The sequence below is a fragment of the Dendropsophus ebraccatus genome, chromosome 2 (assembly GCF_027789765.1).
Source record: "Dendropsophus ebraccatus isolate aDenEbr1 chromosome 2, aDenEbr1.pat, whole genome shotgun sequence".
NCBI lineage: Eukaryota > Metazoa > Chordata > Amphibia > Anura > Hylidae > Dendropsophus > Dendropsophus ebraccatus.
In genome coordinates this window covers 57,890,422-57,915,508 of record NC_091455.1, presented here as the reverse complement: position 1 = coordinate 57,915,508, position 25,087 = coordinate 57,890,422, and the positions used below count along the sequence as shown (strand labels likewise).

General features: G+C 40.3%; 1 long non-coding RNA gene across 1 annotated transcript in view; it reads left to right on the top strand.

Moving 5' to 3' along the window:
- LOC138784461 (uncharacterized) overlaps window positions 1-25,087 on the top strand; it is a 73,818-nt gene that overhangs the window by 11,371 nt on the left and 37,360 nt on the right. The window contains exon 2 of the long non-coding RNA XR_011361845.1: window positions 24,797-24,889. This is a non-coding gene — a long non-coding RNA (uncharacterized lncRNA). The remainder of the gene's footprint in view (window positions 1-24,796; window positions 24,890-25,087) is intronic.

Genomic DNA, 25,087 nt, shown 5'->3' with positions numbered 1-25,087 from the left:
CCCCTCCTGTAGTTAGGTCCTTTATTTGTACCCCTGTCAGTAGTTAGACTCTCTGGAATGGCTTCAAAAAGAAGAAAAAACAAAGATATAAAGACTGATACTTTTGTCTTCTGCATATTAAAGAAAAAAAATACATTTATTATTCCTGCTTAAAGTAGCACTCGATTATTTTTTTAGTTTGCTCCCTGGCTGCAATCTTCCCCATACAGTATGCTCACCCATGATAATCACTTTTTTTTCCGCGGCATGGCATATTTCAGGTGATGCTTTGCTGTTTATATCCCACTGATGCCTACATCATATCTCTTCTTTCCACAGGGTCTTTAAAGACCACAAATAAGTGTCTTCAATGCATCTCCATAACAGTGCTCTCATAGAGATGTATTGAAGACAAAAGTAGAAAACAAAACTAGATGCCACCAGGGACCACCCAACTGACTTATGTTTCAGGGTAGCATAAGGTTGATAACATGTTCCCTTTAAGAAACTGAACATTCCTCTATTGAATAAATAAATTATCTCCTCAGGAAGTGGATTGCTCCATCACAATGTTTCCTTGGCTAAACAGGGCGGGTGTCATTGGCCCCTAGCAACCAATCGAATTCCACCTTTCATTTTTCAAAGAGTCTGAGAGGAATGAAAAGTGGAATCTGAATGATTGGTTGCTAGGGGCAACTGAGCCAGTTTCACTTTACACCGTATTGGATGTCTTTATAAGGTAATGTTAACATATGAATAAAAAAGTGATGGGTTTCAAAAATATAAGTATCTAAGTATAATTGCAACAATTCACCAATGGGAAGGAGTTAAAATAAATCGGCTTTTTATTGGAGATTGTTTTATTTGCTGCATTCATATTCCATTCCCAATGTTATAGCTTGTTAGAGTCCATTAACACATTTATTAAAGATTTTTTTCTGTTTGACGTTTCATTCTGTATTATTAGTAACCTAATTTTATTTGACTTTATTTTTTTAATTATTTTATTTTTTACAAAACTTGTGATGTACATTTTACTGTCATTTTAAATGTATCCATCATACTCAGTAGAGATGAGCAAGCTCAGTGTCCCAAACCCAGATTCATTCCGAACTTTGCAAAAACGTCTGAACAAATTCGGGAAGATAGTGGCTGCACATCTAAAAAAGCAAAAACAAAAATATATTTTCACTGTCTGCACTGCCCCAGTGTCCTTTTGTGGGTCTCCAGTGTCTTTAGCTACCTGTAAAGTGACGACCTGCTCAGCCAATCGCTGGCTGACTGGGATGGGACAGCACCCCCCGGTCAGTGATTGGATAATCAGGCTGTAACTCTAGAGACAAGAGTCACAGCCTCCTCAGCCAATCACTGGCCACCATGCTGTCCTATCCAAGTAAGCCTGTGATTGTCAGAGCGGGCTGTTACTGAAGAAGACGGGATGCGACTGAGAAGAAGGACCTCGGGGTAAGTATGATGAACGAACTTTTGTAACTGCAGTAAAACAGCTAAACACCTGCAATCATTTAGCTGTTGTAGTTCGGTTAGTTTAAAGTTCACTTCAGATGAACCCAAACTTTACATTATATTAAGGTTCAGCGAACCCGGCAAACTGAATTTTTGAAAAGTTCACTCATCTCTAATTCTCAGTTCTCCAACATAGTGTTTGGTTTTTTTTGTATTGTATTGTATTGTTTTACCAAACATTATGAACAATACTATATTTAAAAAAGAAACATTAAATAATAAAAAAAAAATACTCTTTGGGGATTTTGCATCATTGAATACCAGAATCTTACCAGTTTCATGCTCCTAGTGTCTTGTGCTTACAATTTCCTTATAAATTATAGTTTGTTTATGCTTATGTATGGCTTATATGAATCATTTGGGCAAGAAGACAGAAGGACATTTTTATTAGAGTCATATCTCATGCTTATAACGCTAGCATTTAAAGCACCATATGTCATATGGCAAATGTTGCTTGTTTTGTCATTGGAGCTATATTAAAAGTCTGCACTGATTAAGCATGTAACAATTCACTTGTTGCCCTATTTTCTAACTGTCTGGACTTTATTTAGGCTTTCTTTTCTAGCGTTAGAATATTCGTCAGCACATTACATTTAACTTTACAGAAAAGCAAAGTAATTAACAATTCAAACAAGATTAGTATGAGCCGTGCTCACAAGAGCTTATACTCTATGAAGAAATAGGGGTGAAACAAAAAGTTTAAAAAAATGCTTGTTTTGTGTCATGATTTAACCAAATTTTAGTAAATAAGTTAGTACACGAACCAGCCAGAATCTGTATATGCACAGAAATAAAGTAAAACAATTTGCTGCATTTTCTGCATACGATATTGAATGCTTTTAACTAATAAAACAACATCTTTTTTTAAATGAAAAACATCTGTCTTTTGATAACAACGGACATTATTAATGATCATGAACATTAAAAACGCCCATCATTATCAAAAGATGGACGTTTCACTAATAATACAAGTATCCAAGGGACAATCAAATTCACCACACCATATTACCACCACAGTGCAGCTACATCCTATGGATTCTGTTAAACAATCATCTTAGGCACCTCATTTTTCTAGCACCTTCCAAAACTTTTTACAAACTCCCCACCATAGTTTGCCCCAAACAGTAATAGGGCCCTCTTTGTACCTCGTCTGTAGTTAGGCCATCTTTTTGTACCCCCGTCTGTAGTTAAGCCATCTCTTTGTACCCCCGTCTGTAGTTAAGCCATCTTTGTACCCCGTCTGTAGTTAAGCCATCTCTTTGTACCCCTGTCTGTAGTTAAGCCATCTCTTTGTACCCCCGTCTGTAGTTAGGCCATCTTTTTGTACCCCCGTCTGTAGTTAAGCCATCTCTTTGTACCCCTGTCTGTAGTTAGGCCATCTCTTTGTACCCCCTTCTGTAGTTAGGCCATCTTTTTGTACCTCTGTCTGTAATTAGGCCATCTCTTTGTACCCCTGTCTGTAGTTAGGCTCCCTCTTTTTGATAAATGAACTTTGGCACTGTCCCTTGGTGAATTGTGTCACAGTAATCCAAATAAGGCTTGCAGTTCTCCCCTTATAAACGGTATTACCTATTGATGTGTGCCACTGTCACCTAAATGAGGTGTTCTGCTGTCCCCAATGAAGAGTGGCATTTGCCCCTAATATACTGTACTGCTGTTCCCTAACAAACTGTGCCACTATTATAAAATGAATTGTGCCTTTTCTTCCTTAATGAAATGTGTCCCTGTGCCCATATTAAATGTGTCACTGCCCCCTAAATTAACTGTCCATTAGTGGTTAGAGATGCTAGTTACAACAATATATTACTTCAGTTAGTGCTGCCCTTCCTCTAACATCTTTACTGATATCAAGGACACAAAGCATGATTTACTAAAGAATACTTTAAAGTTCTGGATATTTATGAGGTACCACTCCCTGTGCCCATCCACTAAAGAAGCACTACTATATTGCATTCTGTATCTTAGATATTAGAAAAAGAGCTGCATGCAACAATGTAGGCAATGCATCATTGTATTCAGTGCCTGTCACTAGTTTATGCTGCCCTCAGGACAGCATAAACTTAGGGACAGTTTTCCTTTAAATCCTTAGCGACCTTTGACGTAACTGGTACATAATGGTGCCGCCAAGGGGGTACAGAGAGGACTCACTCTGCTCCTATAGCAGCCAGGGACTATGGTTTTTAGCATGGCCCGATTGGCCTATCCAGCTAATTAACCATTTAAAGCGACTCTGTACCCACAATCTGCCCCCCCCCCCTCCCCAATCTGTACCTTCGATTAGCTGCTTTTAATCCAAGATCTGTCCTGGGGTCAGTTCGACAGTTGATGCAGTTATTGTCCTAAAAAACTATTTTCAAACTTGGGGCTTAGAGTATCTGTACCCTAACTTTGCACCTCCGTCCCTCGTCCCCACCCTCTTCATCATTAGGAATACCACTGGAACATTTTCTCCTGTCTGAACATTGCACAGGTGCCTTAACAATCCAGCTTATCCAGATCCAGTTCAGTATTCACACAGCTGATGAATAGGAGATAATCTGCCTGGAGCATTCCTAATGATGAGGAGGGCGGGGAGGAGGGACGGAAAGGTTGTGCCAGCCTAATGCATACACAATATAAGCCCCGGCCGTTGGGCACGGGGCTGCTAGTATAAAAGTTGTTTTTTAGGACAATAACTACATCAACTCCTGAATGGACCCCAGGACAGATCTTGGATTAAAAGAAGATATCTGAAGGTACAAGTGGTTTGGGGGGAGTCAGATTGTGGGTACAGAGTCACTTTAAATGCAGCTGTTAAAACTCACAGCGGCATTTAAATGTAGTTAAAAAGGCATACCGGTGGTCAAGTGGGGGTATCTGTTTCTCACCATGTGATCGCAAGAAGCTGACACCTTATACTTACCGAGCTGGGCCTCCGCAATGTTCTGGGGCTGGTCCTGGCTCGTCCATCACTAGAGGCTCCTTTCAGTAGCCCTTAATAATTAACCGCAAATAGAAAAGATCAAGGCAGTACATAATGTATGTACACCATTGATCCCTATGACTAGAAATTACTGGTAAAATCCCATCCCATAATGAAAGTTTAAATCCCCCTTCCACATTTTAGAAATACAAATACTGTAAATAAACATATTTGCTGTCACTGTTGAGAATCACTGCAACTATTAAATTATAATAAGCGCAAAAAACTGAGAAAGAAAATATTAAGTGTGTCAATGCAAAGTACAATTGGTTTGCAAGAAATAAGGGTCTGAAGGTGAAAAAATGCAAGTGCTATGGCCTTTTAAACAGGAGAAGGGAAAAAACAGACGTACAAAATCAAAAATTTTCTCGGTCCTAAAGGGGTTTAAACATGAAATGAAACACTAAGCGGAAATTAAACAAACCAAAATACTACAAAAATATTATCAGATCATGTAGGAAGAAGTAAGAGGTATACAGTACAGTATGTACCATAAATATAAACTTGCAGCGATTAAAATGATAATTCAGCAAAGAACTTCTTGCAGGGAAGAAGATTTTAGTAAAGAGATGGTTAAATGGCAGGAAATGAATTCAGTCTATACTATACTTGTGTTTGCATGTATGTGCATGTGATGAATTCCAGGTGGCCATTTCCTTTAATTTCTAAATTGGTTTCATACACTACCAGCACAATATTATTCTACATGTAAAATTATTTATAATATAAAACATTACTTGTTTTGTTATCTACATGTTTACTGAGGGGGATATTGAAGGCAGTAATAGCTCCTGTACAGCTCTCACCTCGGTTTCATCACACAATCTTCACTCAAGCTTTCCACAGTCTTTGCTTAGAACATTTCTGTGCTGTATAAAACAGTGTCTGTGTATAGATCCCCAGATCACCTAACAGCGGCAGATAATCTGGACCCTATGTGGTTCAGCTTTTCCACTTTTTACAAGCAGTTACAAGGTGGCTACATTAAAACCCTGGCATTGTTAAAAAGAGTGTAGCCCTTAAAATGTATGTAAGATCCTGTATGACTAAAATTTGGCAAAAACTAAAGGTCCTATTACACAGAAAAATTATTGGCTGAAAAAGATATTGTCAGGAGCAATGGGCCAGTGATCAGCCTATGAACAAGCAAATGCTCAGCTGTCAGCTGACTGTTTTGTTTTTTTAAGGAACCGCTAGAAAATCTTTTGTTGGCAGTGTATCTTCCGCTATGAGGGTACAAACACACTGGGCAGATCCGCAGCGGGTTTCTCGTACTCTCTATGGGCAGACAAACTTGCAGCAGGATGGACATCCTGCTGCGAGTTTGTCAGCAGCCCGCCCCGTTAACCCCCCGGCAGCCAGAGCGTATACATCACCGGGTCCCCGCTCCGGCTTGCTTCGGGGCTCCTGTAAGTTCCTGCTCAGCCAATCAGTGCGCTTCTCCGCTGCAGCACACTAATTGGCTGAGCGGGACATGAAGACGCCGGGAGCCCTGAAAGAAGCCGGAGCGGGGACCCGGTGACGTATACGCTCTGGCTGGGGGTTAACGGGGCGGGCTGTCCATCCTGCTGTGAGTTTGTCTGCCCATAGAAATTACAGGGCAGGGATCTGCCCTGAAACCCGCTGCAGATCTACCCAGTGTATTTGTACCCTTATAATGCATATTTTCAGCCAAAGAAGCACACGTATACAAAAAAAGAAAAAAATGAGAGTGCAGTCAACCATAAAAAATGTCCTTTATTGCAGTATCTGTGCAGCCTTCAGTGTACATGACAGCTGTTATGTGCAATCAATGCACTTCCTCTGACGTCAGAGTGTTTTTATGGATTGCATCCAGAGACTGCAATAAAGGACATTTTACGGGTGAGTGCACTCTCATTTTCTCTTTTTTTGAATGTGCATAGACTGTTTCCCTTCAGAGAGTTTGCACCCCCGAACAGTCTGACCACAATAATCCCCTGCACCCTAACAGACATCTCCTATTGCTGGAAGTGCCCACAGATTAAAAGTATACAAAACTTTACTGCACAGTGTTAAAGGATTGTTCCATGCAGTCCATATAATATATTTGTTAGGAATGTGACTTTGCGCTCCTCGGTCTGTGCCAGGCGGCCGAGGAAGCGCTGAATTTCTGTCTGTGTTTGCATATAAATTGTGTCTGAACTGTGTTTTACTTTTCAGCCACACCTGCCTTGCCTGTTAGACTTCTGGCAGTGCAGGGGTTACTGCACTGCTAGGTCTGTTCAGCTGAGCTTGGTGCTGGGATCAGGGCTGCTCCAATCAGCTGCTGGACCTAAGCTCTGATCCTGGATAAAAAGCAGTCAGCTCCTCATTTCCCTGCTGGTTATTAGTTGTTCTGATCCCAGCTCCCCAGTTCCCTGTATTCTGCTCTATTCTTCTATTTTGTCTTACCTGGATTCTGACCTTTTTGCCTGCCCTCTGACTACCCGCTTCTTCCTGATTTGGTACTGCGTTGCTTGTTCGGTTTCTGACTCGGCTAGTTGACCTTTCTGCATTGTGTTTGTTTGTCTGTCTGCGTTTTATGTTTTGCACGTATTCAGCATAGGGATTGTCTTTGTGGTTGTCCGCGACCGCCTAGGGTTGACCGAGGCAAGTAGGCAGGTGACAGTGGGTGGGGTCAGATTCAGGGCCCACTGTCTAGTGTCTTGTCTACGCCTGCCAGTCCTGACAATATTACCGACGTATTTTCAATGTAATAATATGCTCTATTGAAGTCTATGGATTTTAACCATCACTGTATGTACAATAGAGAAAAACGGCCATGATTGAGTGCAGATGTAAAAATAATGAACATGTTTATTACTTACAACCTGTTTTTGCAACAAAAAAATAAACTGCATTTATTTTCACCTGTCCTTTGGTATTATTTTACTGTGTGCAAACCTATCCTAAAAGTGATTTTCTATTAATAATACTAGCTTCTTCTCCTTCTTCTTCTTCGCCAGATTCTGTAGCTGATGTTGGTTCTATGTACTCGTTTACTGAGCCTTCATACAGCTCAATTAATCCTGTGGTCAGGACACTTAAAGAATTGTTAGATTGTGTATTTAAAAAAAAAATATATATATATACAGTACAGACCAAAAGTTTGGACATACCTTCTCATTCAAAGAGTTTTCTGTATTTTCATGACTATGAAAATTGTAGATTCACACTGAAGGCATCAAAACTATGAATTACCACATGTGGAATTATATACGTTACAAAAAAGTCGGAAACATCTGAAAATATGTCTTATATTCTAGGTTCTTTAAAGTAGCCGCCTTTTGCTTTGATTCCTGCTTGGCATTCTCTTGATGAGCTTCATGAGGTAGTCACCGGAAATGGTTGTCACTTCCCAGGTGTGCCCTGTCAGGTGTAATAGGTGGGATTTCTTGCCTTATAAATGGGGTTGGGACCACCAGTTGTGTTGTGCAGAAGTCAGGTGGATACACAGCTGATAGTCCAACTGAATAGACTGTTAGAATTTGTATTATGGCAAGAAAAAAGCAGCAAAGTAAAGAAAAACGAGTGGCCATCATTAATGTAGGTCAGTCAGTCCGAAAAATTGGGAAAACTTTGAAAGTGTCCCCAAGTGCAGTTGCAAAAACCACCAAGCGCCGCAAAGAAACTGGTTGACATGAGGACCGTCCCAGGAAAGGAAGACCAAGAGTCACCTCTGCTGCGGAGGAGAAGTTCATCCGAGTCACCAGCCTCAGAAATCACAGGTTACCAGCAGCTCAGATAAGAGACCAGGTCAATGGCACACAGAGTTCTAGCAGCAGATACATCTCTACAACAACTGGTAAGAGGAGACTTTGTACAGCAGCCTTCATGGTAAAGTAGCTGCTAGGAAACCACTGCTAAGGACAGGCAACAAGCAGAAGAGACTTTTATAGGCTAAAGAACACAAGGAATGGACATTAGACTAGTGGAAATCTGCGCTTTGGTCTGATGAGTCCAAATTTTAGATCTTTGGTTCCAACCACCGTGTCTTTTTGCAATGCAGAAAAGGTGAACGGATGGACTCTACATGCCTGGTTGCCTTTGTGAAGCATGGAGAAGGCGGTGTGATGGTGTGGGGGGCTTTGCTGGTGACATTGTTGGGGATTTATTCAAAATTGAAGGCATACTGAACCAGCATGGCTACCACAGCATCTTGCAGCTGCATGCTATTCCATCCGGTTTGCGTTTAGTTGGACCATCTTTTTTTTTTCAACAGGACAATGGCCCCAAACACACCTCCAGGCTGTGTAAGATTTATTTGACCAAGAAGGAGAGTGATGGGGTGCTACGAGATGGTTTGGGGTGAGCAGGACCCCAGAGTAAAGGCAAAAGGGCCAACAAGTGGTAAGCATCTATGGGAACTCCTTCAAGACAGTTGGAAGACCATTTCCGGTGACTACCGCTTGAAGCTCATCAAGAGAATGCCAAGAGAGCAAAGCAATAATCAAAGCAAAAGGCGGCTACTTTGAAGAACCTAGAACATAAGACATATTGTCAGTTGTTTCACACTTTTTTGTTAAGTGTCTAATTCCACATGTGTTAATTCATAGTTTTGATGCCTTCAGTGTGAATCTACAATTTTCATAGTCATGAAAATGCAGAAAACTCTTAGAATGAGAAGGTGTGTCCAAACTTTTGGTCTGTACTGTATGTATATATATATATATATATATATATATATATATATTCTTTTTTTTTATCAATTGGTGTCATAAAGTTATACAAATTTGTAAATTATGTCTATTAAAAAATCTTAGTCCTTTAAATAGTTTGAGCTGCTGTATGTCCTGCAGGAGGTGATGTATTCTTTTCAGTCTGACACAGTGCTGTCTGCTGCCACCTCCGTCTGTGACAAGAACTGTCCAAAGCAGAACAGATTTTCTATGAGGATTTGCTACTGCTCTGGACAGTTCCTGTCACAGACAGAGGTGGCAGGTGGCAGGCTGGAAAGAGTGCACCTCTTCCTTCAGGACAGCAGCTGATAATTACTAGAAGGCTTGAGATTTTTCTTTAATAAAAGTAATTTAAAAATCTGTATAACTTTCTGACACAGGTTGATTTTCGCCAGAGTTCCTTTAACTTTATCATTATCAGTCATGCATCTCCTGTTTACAGGGCGATTTGCTGCTGATATACAGAAGATTTTAGAGTTTATTGGCCACACAAAAGATGCAGTCAGCTGACACAAGTGTTTTCTCATTCCCTGGCTAATAGCTATCCCTATTAGATGGGGCAATTATTGGGAAGGAGTGTTCCTATGAATGCTTATTCGGCCAATATTCGGCCCATGTAGGAGGACCATAAGAACGACAATTTTGTCTGTGACACTAAACAAATAAGTACACATTGGGCAATCAAGGTATTTTAATGTTTCTTATTAAAATAAATGTTATCTAATCTTGACTTTTTGGTAGTAGATACACATATTAAGAGTATTCGCTGCTCCAGGAAAAACATGATTTCTGTTTATTTTGGCAATTGATAAACTTTGGCTGAGGTATAAAGATTCCTTGGCCATAGATAACTTTAGAGACTGAAAAATGACTGGAGATAAAAAAAAAGTAGTGATGGCTGTCTCTGCCAGGTATAAAAGTAGTTACAATATTAACTGTTTATTTCATAGAATATTAGCTCATATCTAAAATAAGAGAAGGCAGGTTCAACCACTTCAAAGCCTAGTCAAGATGGTCTGGCCAGGTCTTGACTGGGCTAGAAGGGGCTGAAACGGTTGATAAATTTCTCACTTCTCATTGAATTCCTGGATGTAGATGTATGACAGATAGGTGAGAGGTCAAAATTTGTTTTGTGACCTCTCTTCCATAAAGTAGATAGTTGATTATTTTTTTAAACAGTGATCAGGCTGCATGAAAAGGTAAAATAAATAAATAAATAAATAAATAAATAAACAAACAGTAATCACCTGCCAAAATTCTCCACTGCCCTCCACCCCTGGTGTCTGCCTCAACACAAAGCCACTCAGCTAATGACTTACTAAGGTTGATAAGCACTGGGGCCAGAAGTGCAAACACTTTCTTGTGTTGAGACATCATCAGGAAGAGGTGAGCAGCAGGGACTGGGCACTGTCAAGACAGCAATTGGGGACAATGGCAGCAGGTGAGTGCCGCCTTTTTTTCAGTCCAGGTCCTCCAGGCCTTAACAATAATAAAAAAAATCAATATGTTATATGTACACCAAAATGTTTCCACAAAAAACAGTAACTCATCCTGCAAAAAACAAGCCACCACACAGCTCCATTGGTGAAATATAAAAAAAAAAGACCTGTTTTCATGCTCTGGGACCTTGCTTGCGATAGTCTCTTGTTGCTAGCGCTGATATTTATATTGTAATGGATTACACAGAATTCTGACCAAATGTTGCTCGTGGCTTAGCACAAGACCCTATGTCGCTTGTGGCCTAGCACTACACTGGCAAGTAGGCAGCGACAGTCTTGGGGGGCCTAGTGCTAGGGCTTACACTGTCTGTCTGTCCCTGTCTTCGATGCAGGTCTCGAGGTCCCTTACAGATATCAGATTAATAGGTTAAAGAGGTGGCTGTGTCCTTGGTGTGAAAGAAAATGAAGTCAATCACGTGAACTTGGTCACTTGCGGAGGACACCTGGTAATGATCAGGAGTGCTGAGAGCTCTGACACATGTCTTGTCAAGGTTCCAAAGAGGAGCTGGAAAGACAAGCAGTTGTTGTGTGGTTGATTTCACAGTCAGGCCGTGTTCACATGCTGTAAAATAACTGCTGCCATTTGAATATAAAATGACGCCATTGTTCTTATCCTTCAATGGTTTCCATTGAAGTCTGTGAAAACAATGGCCATTGGTTCAGACAATGTATATAATGTATAAAATGGCCAATGTTTACATTAATGTTAGTGTTATCAATTTGCGGCCGTTATTACACCAACAGCTGACGTTATTTTAAGTTGTTCACACACAGTACTACTTTTTCACATCCCTTTCTATATTCTTTGTATTAAAATCAATAGACCTTTTAATTAAAGACACACTCAAAAGGTACTGGTACTGGTAAAAAAAAAACTGAACTGAAGCTCCAGTTGGTGTCTTCATTTTTTCTTCATTTCCTGGTTTGGGCTTTCTCTGTTAGATGGCTTACAGCTTGTTTAGCCAATCAGAGCTGAGCAACCTGAGTCATCTGACAAAGGGAGGCTGGCCTAACATGGCTTAGACCAGTTTCCCTCTTGATGATGTCATTGTCACAAAATGGCTGCCACAGAGCAGCCTGGGGTCAACAGTCATTAGGTAAGAATGAGTTTACTTTACTTCCTGGTGGGGGGTTGAGGGAGGAAAAGATAAGGAATGGGGGCAGATAGGTGATTGAGGCATATTACAACAAGCATATATAAGTTTGTAATGTGTTACAATTACTGGGAAAAAGCTTTTCACTGGAGTTGTCCTTTAAGTTTGAACTAGAATATTGTTCTAACAGCTATTATTGCAATGACGGCCGTTGGAACATGCTAAACCACGGCAGTTGTTTGTCACTAAAAACAAAAGCAGCTAATTTGAGTATAAAATAACGGCTGTAGAAAATCGTTTTGTGAACATTGCCTCATACTGCACATGTGGTATAAAAGTCTTTAACCCCTTCATGTCAGCCATACGGCTATATACATTCCTGCTGCACATGCCCCTTGTAGCAGGAATGTATATAAACATTCCTGACTGTGAAGGGGTTTTAATGTGTGAAGAGCCGTGTCAATGTGATTGGCCCTGCACACATTACTGTCCGCAGACCCGAACATGACAGGCAGCCACAGTCCCGCAGCTGCCTGTCATTAACCCCCTAAACGCTGTGATGCCCCATTTAAGCCTGGGGGGGTTGATGACAGGGAATGGGGAGAAGAAAACTCACAGAACTGACTTGCCTCTCCCCATGTCGGCAACCTTCCCACCTGACCGGCCCCAGGACCCCCACCGGGCTCAAGGATCTCCTCTTCTGCTGACATCACGACCCAGCTGATTTAAAAGCCTGCTCAGCCATTCAGTGCCTGGGGCGGGATGGCTGTCTATCAGCCGGGTTGGGCAAAATTCCACCAAGTTGTGAAGTTATCACAACTCAGGGGAAAATGGCTTCTGTCAAGGTACCTGGAACTTCTGATTCGTGGGCCCTGCCGGATTGTAAAGAAACAACTCTGGACTTCTCTTTTGAGTGCATTTCATGGGTACTTCTATGAGTAAAAGCCCTCAGAATTATAATAACTTGTTTTCTCTATTTTCTCTAAAGTAAAAATAACATGCTACTTTACTATTTCTTTTTTTTTTACATTTACAAATATTATAACTAACTACATTGAAATCGTATGTATGTAACATATAAAATACTCTTCCTCGTTTATGGCTTTTCACAAACTTTGCAATATTTCTTGAGGAGCTTAAAGTGATTTTCTCCCATCATGAAAGTATATATCTGTTTAACGGTTTGAAATAAAAACTGTAACTGTTTTCATGTTACATAACTGTCAAAGATATAATAGTCATGATCATTTGAACCACATGAAGTAACTCAATATCTCCAAAATGTGAGCCTGGTAAATCAAAGAATACAGTGGACCAGCACTGCTCCTTTAAGCTCCCCAGGGTGCTTCCACAGGAATCTCCAAAAAATTTGTAAATTAACCGTACCTTACCCAACATTATATACAGTACATAGAGTAAAAACCAAGAGGATAATTACTTAGACCAGAGCTTCATCTGCCAGCTGTTACCATGCAAATAACTGCTTATTCCTTTTTCTTTGCACAGCTATGTTCACACATAGTATTTTTGTCAGTCTCTTGGTCAGTCTTTTTTTAAATTATAAATGGAAATTATAATGGAAAGATTTGCAAATTTTTTGTGTTTTCAACCCACTCCTAGTTTTGGTTGAAAAAAGACTGACCTTAATTCTATGTGGGAACAGAGCCTATGAATGTCTTTTCTCTTGTTAATAAAGTTGATATATACCTTTATATCTAGGTGCAAATATAAATAGTCACCTTTTCACCCTAACCTGGATAGTACTGGTTTGGCTCTTGCATGTCCATCTCACGTCAGTAAATTCCTGCAACATTCCTGTGTATGTCCCAAGAGGAATACTGGTATGAAGTGTTGATATGGAAGAAAATATTAGAAATGGTCAAAGATGGTACAGATTATACACAGTATATAGATACAGTTGTGCTCGAAGGTTTACATACCTCGGGCAAATTTTTGCTTTCTTGTCCTTTTTTCAGAGAGTAAGAATGATAACACTGGTTAGTGGTTGGGTGAAACCATTTATTGTCAAATTACTGTGTTTTCTCTCTTTAAATCACAATGAAAACCAAAAACATGCAAATGACCATGATCTAAACTTTACATACCCCAGTTCTTAATACCATATATTGCCCCCTCTAACATCAATGACAGCTTGAAGTCTTAAGATGGACAATAAAAAGACACTTTAAGAAAAATGGGCTGTATGATCGAGTTGCCAGAAGAAAGACATTACTGCACAAATGCAACAAAGTATCTCGCCTACAATACACCAAACAGCACAGAGACAAGCCTCAAAGCTTCTGGAGCAAGGTTATTGGGAGTGAAAAGGTCAAAATTTTAACTTTTTTTGCCACAACCATAATGTAACATTTGGAGAGGTGTGAACAAGGCCTATGATGAAAGGAACACCATTCCTTCGGTAAAGCATGAAGATGGATCGCTAATGTTTTGGGGATGTGTGAGCTACAAAGGCACAGGAAAGGCACTTGGTCAAAGTTGAAGGAAAGATGAATGCAGCATTTTATCAGTTATCAGCAAAACAAAGTGAAGGTTCTGGAGTGGCCATATCAGTCTCCTGACCTCAGTATCATTGAACCACTCTGGGGAGATCTCAAGTTCACAGTTCATGCAAAACAGCCCAGGAATTTACAGGAACTGGAGGCTTTTTGCCAAGAAGAATTGGCAGCTTTACCATCTGAGAAAATAAAGAGCCTCATCCACAACTACCACAAAAGACTTTAAGCTGTTACTGATGTTAGAGGGGGCAATACATGGTATTAAGAACTGGGTTATGTAAACTTTTGATCAGGGTCATTTGGATGTTTTGTGTTGTCATTATGATTTAAAACAGAAAACACAGTAGTTTGACAATAAATGGTTTCACCCAACCACTAACCAGGAGTGGGAAAAAGTTTTTGTGTTATTATTAGGGATGAGCAAACTTTTAAAAAAAGTTCGGTTCGATCCGGCGAACTTTCTTGAAGTTCGGATTCGTACGAACCGAACCTAAAACGAGCCTTGCTATAATGGCTGAATAATTGCAGCTACAATAGTGGGAATCTGATAGGGTAAAAAATCAAAGTGAAAAAATAGTAAAAAAAAAAAAAAAAGAGAGCAAAAATAAAAAAATTATAAATAATAATAATAACAATAATAAAATATAGTGAATAAAAGTGCAAAAATAGTTAAAAAAAAATAGTGAAAAAAGTAGAGGAGGAGGAGGCGGCAGCACTAGATTGCATCCAGGCCAGTATTGTTGAGAGGAGACAAGTTGAGGAGCAGGAGGAGGCCGCACTTGACTGCACCCAGGCCAGTATTGTTGAGAAGAGACAAGTTAAGGAGGAGGAGGCAGCAGTTGATTGCACTCAAGTCAGTATTGTTGAGAAGAGACAAGTTGAGGAGGAGGAGGAGGCGGCAGCACTTGATTGCATTCAGGCCAGTATAGTAGAGAAGAGACAACTTGAGCAGCAGGAGGAGGCAGCACTTGGTTGCTCTCAGGCCAGTATTGTTGAGAACAGACAAGTTGAGGAGGAGGATGAGGCAGCACTTGATTGCACCCAAGCCAGTATTGTTGAGAAGAGAAAAGTTAAGCAGCAGGAGGAGGAGGCAGCTTATGAGAAACAAACCTTTTTGGTTGCGGCTAAACAGGGTTGACGGCACCCAGCCAAGCAGAAATGGAAAGGTTTTATGGCCCGCTGACTTAGCGTCACACTCTATGGAGGGCTTCGATAAGTTTTAGCTGCTATAGGTTACTTTACCTATAATAGCTTATGAGAAACAAACTTTTTTGGTTGCGGCTAAACGGGGTTGACGGCACCCAGCAGAGCAGCAACGTGTAGCTACCCGTCCTGACTCTTTTCTCACTTTTCTCTCCCTATTTCTTTTTTTATCTCCCTAACTCTCCCTAGATCTCACAATTTTTTTTATTTAGATGCCTATCGCTACCTATCTCTTGATTTCTCAGCCTCTTTCCCTATCTATCATCTTATCGTCTATATCTAGCTTTCCCTGGACCTTGCTTTTTTTTTTCTCCTCCTCTCTCCTGCTTATCTCACCTAACCGAACTTTTTGCAAAGTTCATAACGAATCTGGTTCATAGCGGTTCAGTTCGCTCATCCCTAGTTATCATTCATATTCTATGAAACAAAGGACAAGAAAGCAAAAAATCTGCCAGGGTATGTACATTTTTAGCACAACTGTATATGTCAAAAGGATAAATAGATATAAATAATAATAATAATGAGAATAGGGGATTATGTTTTACATAAGAGTAAAATAGTTCAGTGTGTAGTATTAGTAAGTGTATTCACTGCATTTACTGCCAGCAGCCCCCTGTGTACCTCATAGAGCTAATATCAGACTCTCCTCCTCCAGGCTGTGTTGCCCTGCTCTGTGGTGGGTCTGTCCATAAGATGGCGGACATGGAGAGGCATGTGACCATGCCCCACCCTCCAGTGTCCTCCATAGGCATATACATGCTCAGTGGTGGAAACTGGGGCGTGGAGCATGGTCACATGACCCTTCATGTCAGTCATCTTATGGATAGAATCACCACAGAGCAGGGGCAGCACAGTCTGGAGGAGGGGAGTCTGATATTATCTCTATGTGGTACACAGGGAGCTGCTGTCAGTATATACAGTGAGTACACTTACTAATACTGTACCCTGAACAATTTTACTATAAAGTGGCCAACCCCTTTAATTAAAACCTTTGATTTGGCACATTGGCCAAATTTTGATGGAAAGTTTGGGTTTGTCTGAAACTAACCTATAATGAACCACACTAAAACAGCATGTTTTCAGACCAGTGTTGCTCTTAGTAATGAAAAACAGCAAAATTTGAATGGAAACATTCTGTAATAAGTAAATATACACAAAAGAAGCTAGCAGGGGAGATAGAAATAGGTATACACAGGGACTGCATCTATATAAAGCTAGCATACAGAAAACTAACTGTATGCAACTGCTCAAAGGAGAAGTCTAGACATTTGCATAATTTGAAAAGCGGCAGGGGAGAACATAACAATCAAACATTGCTTACCTCTCCTTGTGCTTGCAATGCACCATCTGACAGGCTCCGGGTCCCCCTCTGGAAGGTACTTTCCCCCCGAGTTCTGATGAAACCACGACTCAGGGGAAAATGTCTGTTCCAGCTGATGGACAGCCTGCTCAGCCTATTAGTGACTGGAGCAGCATCCCTCCCCAGTCACTGACTGGCTGAGTGGGCTGTCCATCAACCAGGTTGTGACGTCAGCTCTGCAGGAGATCTTGGAGCCTGGCTAGAGAAGCACAGGGAGAGGTAACTCTGTTTAATTTATGTTCCCCCCTGCCCCTGCAGTTTGAAAATTCTTTCTTGTGGCCAGACCTCCCCTTTAATTCCCTTTAATAATATAAATGATATTAGTTCAGGGGATTAAACAGTTATTTAGGGGATCATTTTAGGGGATTAATCATACAGTTAGTTCTCTGTGTGTTAGCATTGACGCAATCCTTGTGTATACCGTTTGCTTTTTTCTCTGCCAGTTTCTTTTGTGTATATTTAATTACAGCATGTTTTCATTCCAATGTTGCCGTTGGAAACCAAAAAACAGCTACATTGGAACAAAAACATGCTGAATTAAGTAAATATTACAAAATAAGTTAGCGGGGGAGGAAGCAATCTGCCGCTGAATACTGCAGATATGCTGTACAAATGCTGAGATGGCATGGGACACACACAGAATAGTACTAGAAGCACCTCTTACCCTTTTCTGCATCCCAGTCAGTCCTATTAGGGTAGCGTAGAGTGAATGGCCTTGTTCTGTTTTCTTACTACTGTTGGCTGTTAAATATAAATACTATAGAGTCTTTAAAGGGATACTCTGGCAAAATCTTTTTCCCAGTAATTGAAACACATTACAGAGTTATATAACTATGTAATATACTTCTATAACCTATCTGCCCCCTTCCCTATGTTTTTCCCGCTTAACCCCCCCCCCCCCCCTCCCACCAGGAAGTGAAGTGAACTCATTCTTAACTAATGACTGTTGACCGTAGCCTTTTCTGTGGCAGCCATTTTGTGACAATGACATCATCACAAGAGAAACTGGTCTAAGCCCTGTTAGGCCAGCCTCCCTTTGTCAGATTATTCAGGTTGCTAAACTCTGATTGGTTGAGCAAGCTGTAAGCCATCTAACAGTTCTACAGAGTTAGTTAGACATCACAGGACACAAAGTGCATCATGGGAAAGCCCAAACCAGGAAGTAAAGAAAAAATAAAGACACCAAGCTGCAGCTTCAGTTCCTTTAAAGGAGAAGTCCGGTGAAAATTTAAGTATTGTATTGCCCCCCAAAAGTTATACAAATCACCAATATACACTTATTGCAGGAAATTCTTATAAAGTGCTTTTTTCCCTGCACTTACTACTGCATCAAGGCTTCACTTCCTGGATAAAATGGTGATGTCACGACCCAACTACCAGAGCTGTGTGGGCTGTGGCTGCTGGAGAGGATGATGGCAGAGGGATGCTCAGTGTCCCTCCAGTGCCCTGTGTCCCTCAGTGTCCCCCTGCTATCATCCTCTCCAGTAGCCACAGCCTGCACAGCTCTGGAAGTCGGGTCGTGACATCACTATTTTATCCAGGAAGTGAAGCCTTGATACAGTAGTAAGTGATGGGGAAAAAGCACTTTATAAGCTTTTACCGCAATAAGTGTATATTGGTGATTTGGGGGGCAAAACAATACTTTAATAAAAAAAAATTGCTGGACTTCTCCTTTAAGCAACAGTTGAAATAGCTTTGGGAGTATTTGGGTACCACCGGGGACAACCTGCAAAATGCATGGAAATCATGGATAGAGCTATGGCATTTCCAGGTGGTCCCTGGGCTGTATCCTCCCTCTGCATGGAGCAGGGAGATGAGTGCAGATCAGTTTTGCTTAGTACAAAGCAAAACAAAAGTAGAATTGTCTCAGTTGCCCTTAGCAACCAATCAGTTTCCACCTTTCATTTTTCAAAGAATCTGTGAAAATGAAAGGTGGAATTTGATTGGTTGCTAGGGGCAACTGAGCCAGTTCTACTTTACATCAGTTTGATAAATCTCCCCCATTGTGACTTAGTAAAATCGTTGATTGGAGCTAATTTCTGCTATTCTGAATCCTTATTATCCAGGTATAACTGTGGGTATCTATGTGCAGCAGCACATGAATACAAACATCTATAAGGTAACACAGTCTAAACATAAAATGCACTGGGGCAATGCGCCACATTTGTTAAAACTGCTGATTTGCCGCACACTCATGTCAATTACAGCAATGACGTTTTGTGGATTTGTTACAATTGACATAAATTTCAGGTGTAAATTATTGTAAGTGAGGCCACTCCCCCTACTAGTAAGCCCCAGCTATGTTCACACATTGCAATTCAACGGCCATTTTTTACATGTTCATGCGTCTGAAACTGCAGGAACATTACTGAATGGTTATTTGAATAGGAGGCTCCTTTGGATGTGCCTGCAATTCAATTAACCATTGACTTCAATAAAATGTACGGCCGTGAGACCAGCATGCACTTACTGACTCTGAATGGAACCTACACTGATCCCTGGCTAGTCCAATCATGTTGCCCACTCCACTCTTGCTGATTGGTGAAGAGGACATAAGGAGACAGAGAAAGTATCAAGTTTGGGGTAACCAATTTAAGGATTAGTTATCAAGCCAAAGCTTAGCTGGTGGAAGACATAAGAAGACATGTGCCTAAGCACATAAACCATTAACCAATTGCACTTTACTCTTCAGCTGTGTGTTTACATAGAGTAGGAAATACAGAGAGACATCTAGTGACCAATATGCAGAACTGCAAACCTCCATCCACAGAATACCAAACAATGTATACCTTCAGTGCCGACCTTGCCTGTGAATATTCTGGATATAAAGAAAAATGCACACCGGTAAAATCTTATTAGCAGGGACTGAAATTTTAAATCCTAGGGACCCCACTCATAATAGTACATTATACAGTAAGTAAAGTTATATCAACTATTCACAGCACAAACGTCCTGTGTAGCTGCCCAACAAAATTATATTGAAACATAGCCCGGCTATACGCATACAGAAGAAATATTATGATATATACATGATTATTTTAGGGCATGTAGATGTCATAGAGGAAGCTCTAAAGGCACTCTCTTCTTCTGCGCCAGAATGGAGAACTGCTTTGTGACAGCTCTTGCTCAGATGGACTTGCGCCATTCATGTATTTAATATTCAGCTATTCATTTTGAATGGCTGCTACTGAATGTAGTGCAAAATGTTCAAACAACTGCTGAAAAGGAACTTTTAGCTGCAGCTTTCCCAGCAAAACCATCTCTGATTAAATAACTTCTCTCTTGATACTTCCTTTATGTATCTTCGTCTCTTGATACAGAGGTCACGTGATGTCTCCTACATCACCTCTAAGCCCAATTAGCTAGCACATAGTCTAGCTAAACAGCTCCACAGAGGTTGAGATCACGTGTCCTCCGCCCCTAAGGGGAGGGAGCAGCTGCGAAACGGATAGGATGCTGAAGGGAGGATTTCACACAAGCAAAGAGGGTGAATCGGCGCCAAATGCAGAAAAACGGCACACTACATATAATCCATCTCTAATAGAGACAGGGGGTATCATAAAGGTGAAGAGGGGAGGGTTAACTGTTTAATTGACGGAAACCCCTTTAAATTATAATAAAAACATTTTTAATCACACACCAGTTTCGACATCTTTTTCTATAATTATCACACCCATCGGCTTCTACTTAAAGGTTTTTGATTTGTCAAATGTGTTTAAATTTTTTATATAAATTAAGATACAGACTGATCTTCAAGGGGTATATAATATAAGATTTTAGTACTTTCCTCTTTTTTCTTTTTATAATTTTTGAATGTGTTTGATGAACTAATATCCCAAGCCCCCAAAATTACATTTTTACAACAGTTGCTTATATTTTGTGCCAACTATAGCAATAAAAATTCTAATGTAAGACTTACTGCTGTAGCTCTGCCAGCCCTGTCCACATTTTACAACATTTCAACAGATTTGACTTTTTATGTGATTACTTATATGAGAGCTGATGGCACAATTCATCATAATAATGATTATTTGTCAATGACGAGGCCCAGATGTAATATCCATTGTAATGATAGAGAAGAAGCAAAAAGCCAAAAGCAAACAGTGCCACAAATGGGTAAACATATTTATGTATTGTCGCTCCTCCATATTTCAGAACTACTTTGACAACAATTAATTTCTCTGTCAATAAACCTTTGGATTTAGTGTCATCACCTTTTCCTTGATTTGAATTCATTTTTTATAACTTGTACAATGAAAACTAAAACATACAATTATAGTCAAATATCATCCAGAAATATTGGCATGTTGTATTTCTATGGGGTTAACTGTTTCACTGTCAAGGACAAATTGAACATATCTGGCTGTGATATATCAATAATATATTATTGATATTCATATGATTTAATATATCATGCTGCAATCTTCTGGTATCAGGTTGTTAGCTATATATTTTCAAGCATTTATTTCCTGCTCATACCTGATCTGCTAAAATGCAGCTCCAATGCTCAGCAGCATATGTAGGTCTGTGCTGCAGGGGTGTCACACAGGTTAGGGACCTATTACACCAACAGATGTCTGTAAGATTTTTTTCAGCCAAAAACAGAAACAGAATATAAACAGAGAAGAGGTCATAAAGGAAAGACTGAGATTTCTTCTCTTTTCAAATCGATTCCTGGCTTTGGCTGAAAAAAATAAACCTGTCAGATAATTAAATCAACTGGTGTTTTAAATTATAAAGATTTGTAATTTACTTCTGTTTAAAAAATCTAAATTCTCCAAGTACTTATCAGCTGCTGTATATCCTGCAGGAAATTGTGTATTCTTTCCAGTCTGACACAGTGCTCTCTGCTGCCACCTCTGTCCATGTCAGGAACTGTCCAGAATAGTAGCAAATCCCCATAGAAAACCTCTCAGAGGTGGCAGCAGAGAGCACTGTGTCCGATTGGAAAGAATACACCATTCCCTCCAGGACATACAGCAGTTCATAAGTACTGGAAGACTTAAGATTTTTAAATATAAGTCATTTACAAATATTGTTGAAATGTTAAAAAAAAAATGTTTTTGCAAAGCAAGAGTAAAAAGTGCACTTTTTATAGGTGTCTATAGCCTTTAATTCAATGTTTCCTACCATTATAAGTCTACAGCCCCTTTAATCCCCATGGTCGGTCAGCTGTGCCTCTAGTTGATCTCCTCCGCTACTCCAATAGCCTTTGTCCTCTGCTACAGCCATGCTAGATAGTGCTGAGGTTCTCCTCCTGAGCTTGGATTTCAAGACAACTGGCCCTTGAAGACGCACATTTTTTGCTATTATTCTTTTGTATTTTTTTTTTCACATTTAACCCTTTGAGGACCAGGCCCAAAATGACCCAGTGGACCGCGCAAATTTTGATCTTAGTGTTTTCGTTTTTACCTGCTCCCCTTCTAAGAGCTCTAGCACTCTCAGTTTTCTATCTACAGGCCATGTAAGTGCTTGTTTGTTACAGGAATAGTTTTACTGTGTAATGGCGTCATTCATTTTACCATAACATGTATGATGGAATTCCAAATATATTATTTATGAAGATATAAATAGGTGAAATCGTAAATAAGAATGCAATATGGTAACGTTTGGGGGGTTCCTGTGTCTACGTAATGCACTATATGGTAAAAACGACATGATACTATTATTCTATAGGTCAGTCCGAACACAACCATATGCAGGTTACACAGATTCTCTAATGTTATATATATTTTTTTATGAAATCCTTTTTTTTTGGCAATTAAATATTAATAAAATGGGCCTATTGTGACACTTATAACGGTTTTATTTTTTCACCTACGGGGCTGTATGGGGTGTCATTTTTTCCGCCATGATCTCTAGTTTTTATTAATACCATATTGGTGAAGATCGGACGTTTTGATCACTTTTTATTGATTTTTTAAAATATATAATGTAACATAAAATCGGTAATCTGCGCACTTTTTCCCCTCTTTTCGTGTACGCCGTTTCCCGATCACAATGACACTTGTTATATTTTAATAGATCGGACAATTATGCACACTACGGTATATTATATGTTTATCTATTTATTTATTTTTATATGTTTTATTTATATAATGGGAAAGGGGGGTGATTTAGACTTTTATTGGGGGAGGGGCTTTGGGGTTGTGTGTTAGTGTTTTGAACTTTTTTTTTTTTACACTTTTGTAGTCCCTTTGGGGGACTTTTACATACACTTGTGTGATTTCTACACTGATGAATGCTATGCCATAGGCATAGCATTGATCAGTGTTATCGGCGATCTGCTCATTGAGCCTGCCTGTGCAGGCTCAGTGTAGCAGATCGCCGATCGGACCGCACGGAGGCAGATAAGAGACCTCCGGCAGTCCGTTTCAACGATCGGGACCCCCGCAGTCACACTGCAGGGGTCCCGATCGGTAAGTGACAGGGGACTCCCCCTGTCACTTACACTTAAACGCAGCGGTCGCGCCGCGATCGCGGCGTTTAAGGGGTTAATGACACGCGGCAGCGCGATCGCTGCAGCGTGTCATTACCGGTGAGGTCCCGGCTGCTGTTTGCAGCCGGCCCCCACCTGCTATGAAGCGCGCTCCGCTCCGGAGCACGCTTCATAGCGGGAGAAACACCCAGGACGTAAGGTTACGTCATGGGTCGTCTGGGGACAGACTTCCATGACGTAACCCTACGTCCAGGGTCGTCTAGGGGTTAAATGTTTATTAAAGATTTTTAAGAGTAAACAGAAAAATACAGCAACAAAACGCAATCATCTGATATGTAACATATCAGGTGTATAATACAATAGATTAAACAATAAAAAAAGAGGAGGGCAGAAGAGGGGTAGGGGTGGGAAGGCAAACATGTAGAGGTAAATTTATGCCCACACTTAGAAGAGTCGGCAACCAGTTCCTCCATCCTGCATAGAAAAGCAACCTCGGTAAGGCAATCCTTAATAGTGGGAGCCTGTGTGCTTTTCCAAAGCCAAGGAATAACCGAACAAGCTGCCATAAGAAGAAACCGTAGCAAAGATTTAGAGAAGCAGGCAAGAGAAATGGGAACCATGGAAAGCAACAAGAGGGCAGGGTTATTATCCAGTTTAATACTTATAAGTTGAAAAGCGAGTCCAGGAGGTATATGTGTCAGTGTTCCGGTCTCTGAATTGCTACTCCAGCAACTCTCGGAAGCCTCTGGAAACATCTTGTGCAAGACTACGGGAACCCTATACCAGCTTGGATGTCTTATATATGGATGTGGAGGTCTTATTATATGGATGTCTTATAGCACATGGTCAGAGCCTTGTCCCAGTCCAGCTGAGAAATCTCTCTACCCAGCTACTAAGTCCATTTTCGCATATAAGACAGCAGCTTTTTGTGGTAAACGTCAAAGAGCAGGATAGATAGTGACTCCTATGTTCATTACAATTTCTGCAGCATGTATAGTAAAGAAGGTAGTAAGAGTTCTGCTTAGTATGATGAAGATTTATTAAGTATAACTTTTTCTGCATTTCATACTTTCACTAGATAACATCTCTAAAAATAGAATTTTAAGATAATATAAACCCTCAATATGCAGATGGCTTATAAATGGGTTATATATTGATGGTTTGAGGCTTTTACATTTACCAGAGTATGATATTTGGACTAGAGATGAACAAACTTACAATAAGTTCGGGTTTGCACAGCTCAGCATTTGACACCCTGTGGCTGGAGAAGATCGATGAAGCCCTAGGGCTATCTGGAAAACATTGATAGAGTCATGGGTCTGCTAAGGCTGCATCCATGTTTCCAGGCAGCCCTGGGGCTGCATCAATCTTGTCTAGGCAGCGGGATTGAAATTCCAAGCATTCAGGTTTATACAAACCAGAACTTACTGTGAGTTCGCTCATCTCTACTGCCTAATATATTTGGCAAATCTTGAGGCAGCTTTCTTTTACTTAAGATTGGCATATAAAATGTTGTTTTAATATATTCCCCCCCAATACAGGAAAAGTACCCACATAATGAAGACACTGTACATTGGGATGGCTTACAGACTGGCAGATGAACTCTAAGATGCAACTGGAGCACATGGTAGTTGGTAAGATTCAATAGCTTTTCAATCAAACTCTTTATTATTATTAGTGCCCTTAAAGCAAATGAACCATCAGGTACATTTGCTTTAAAGGGGTTATCTAGTGCTACAAAAACATGGCAACTTTCTTTCAGAGACAACACGACTCTTAACTCCAGTTCAGGTGCAGTTTGCAATTAAGCTCCATTCACTTCAATGGAACTG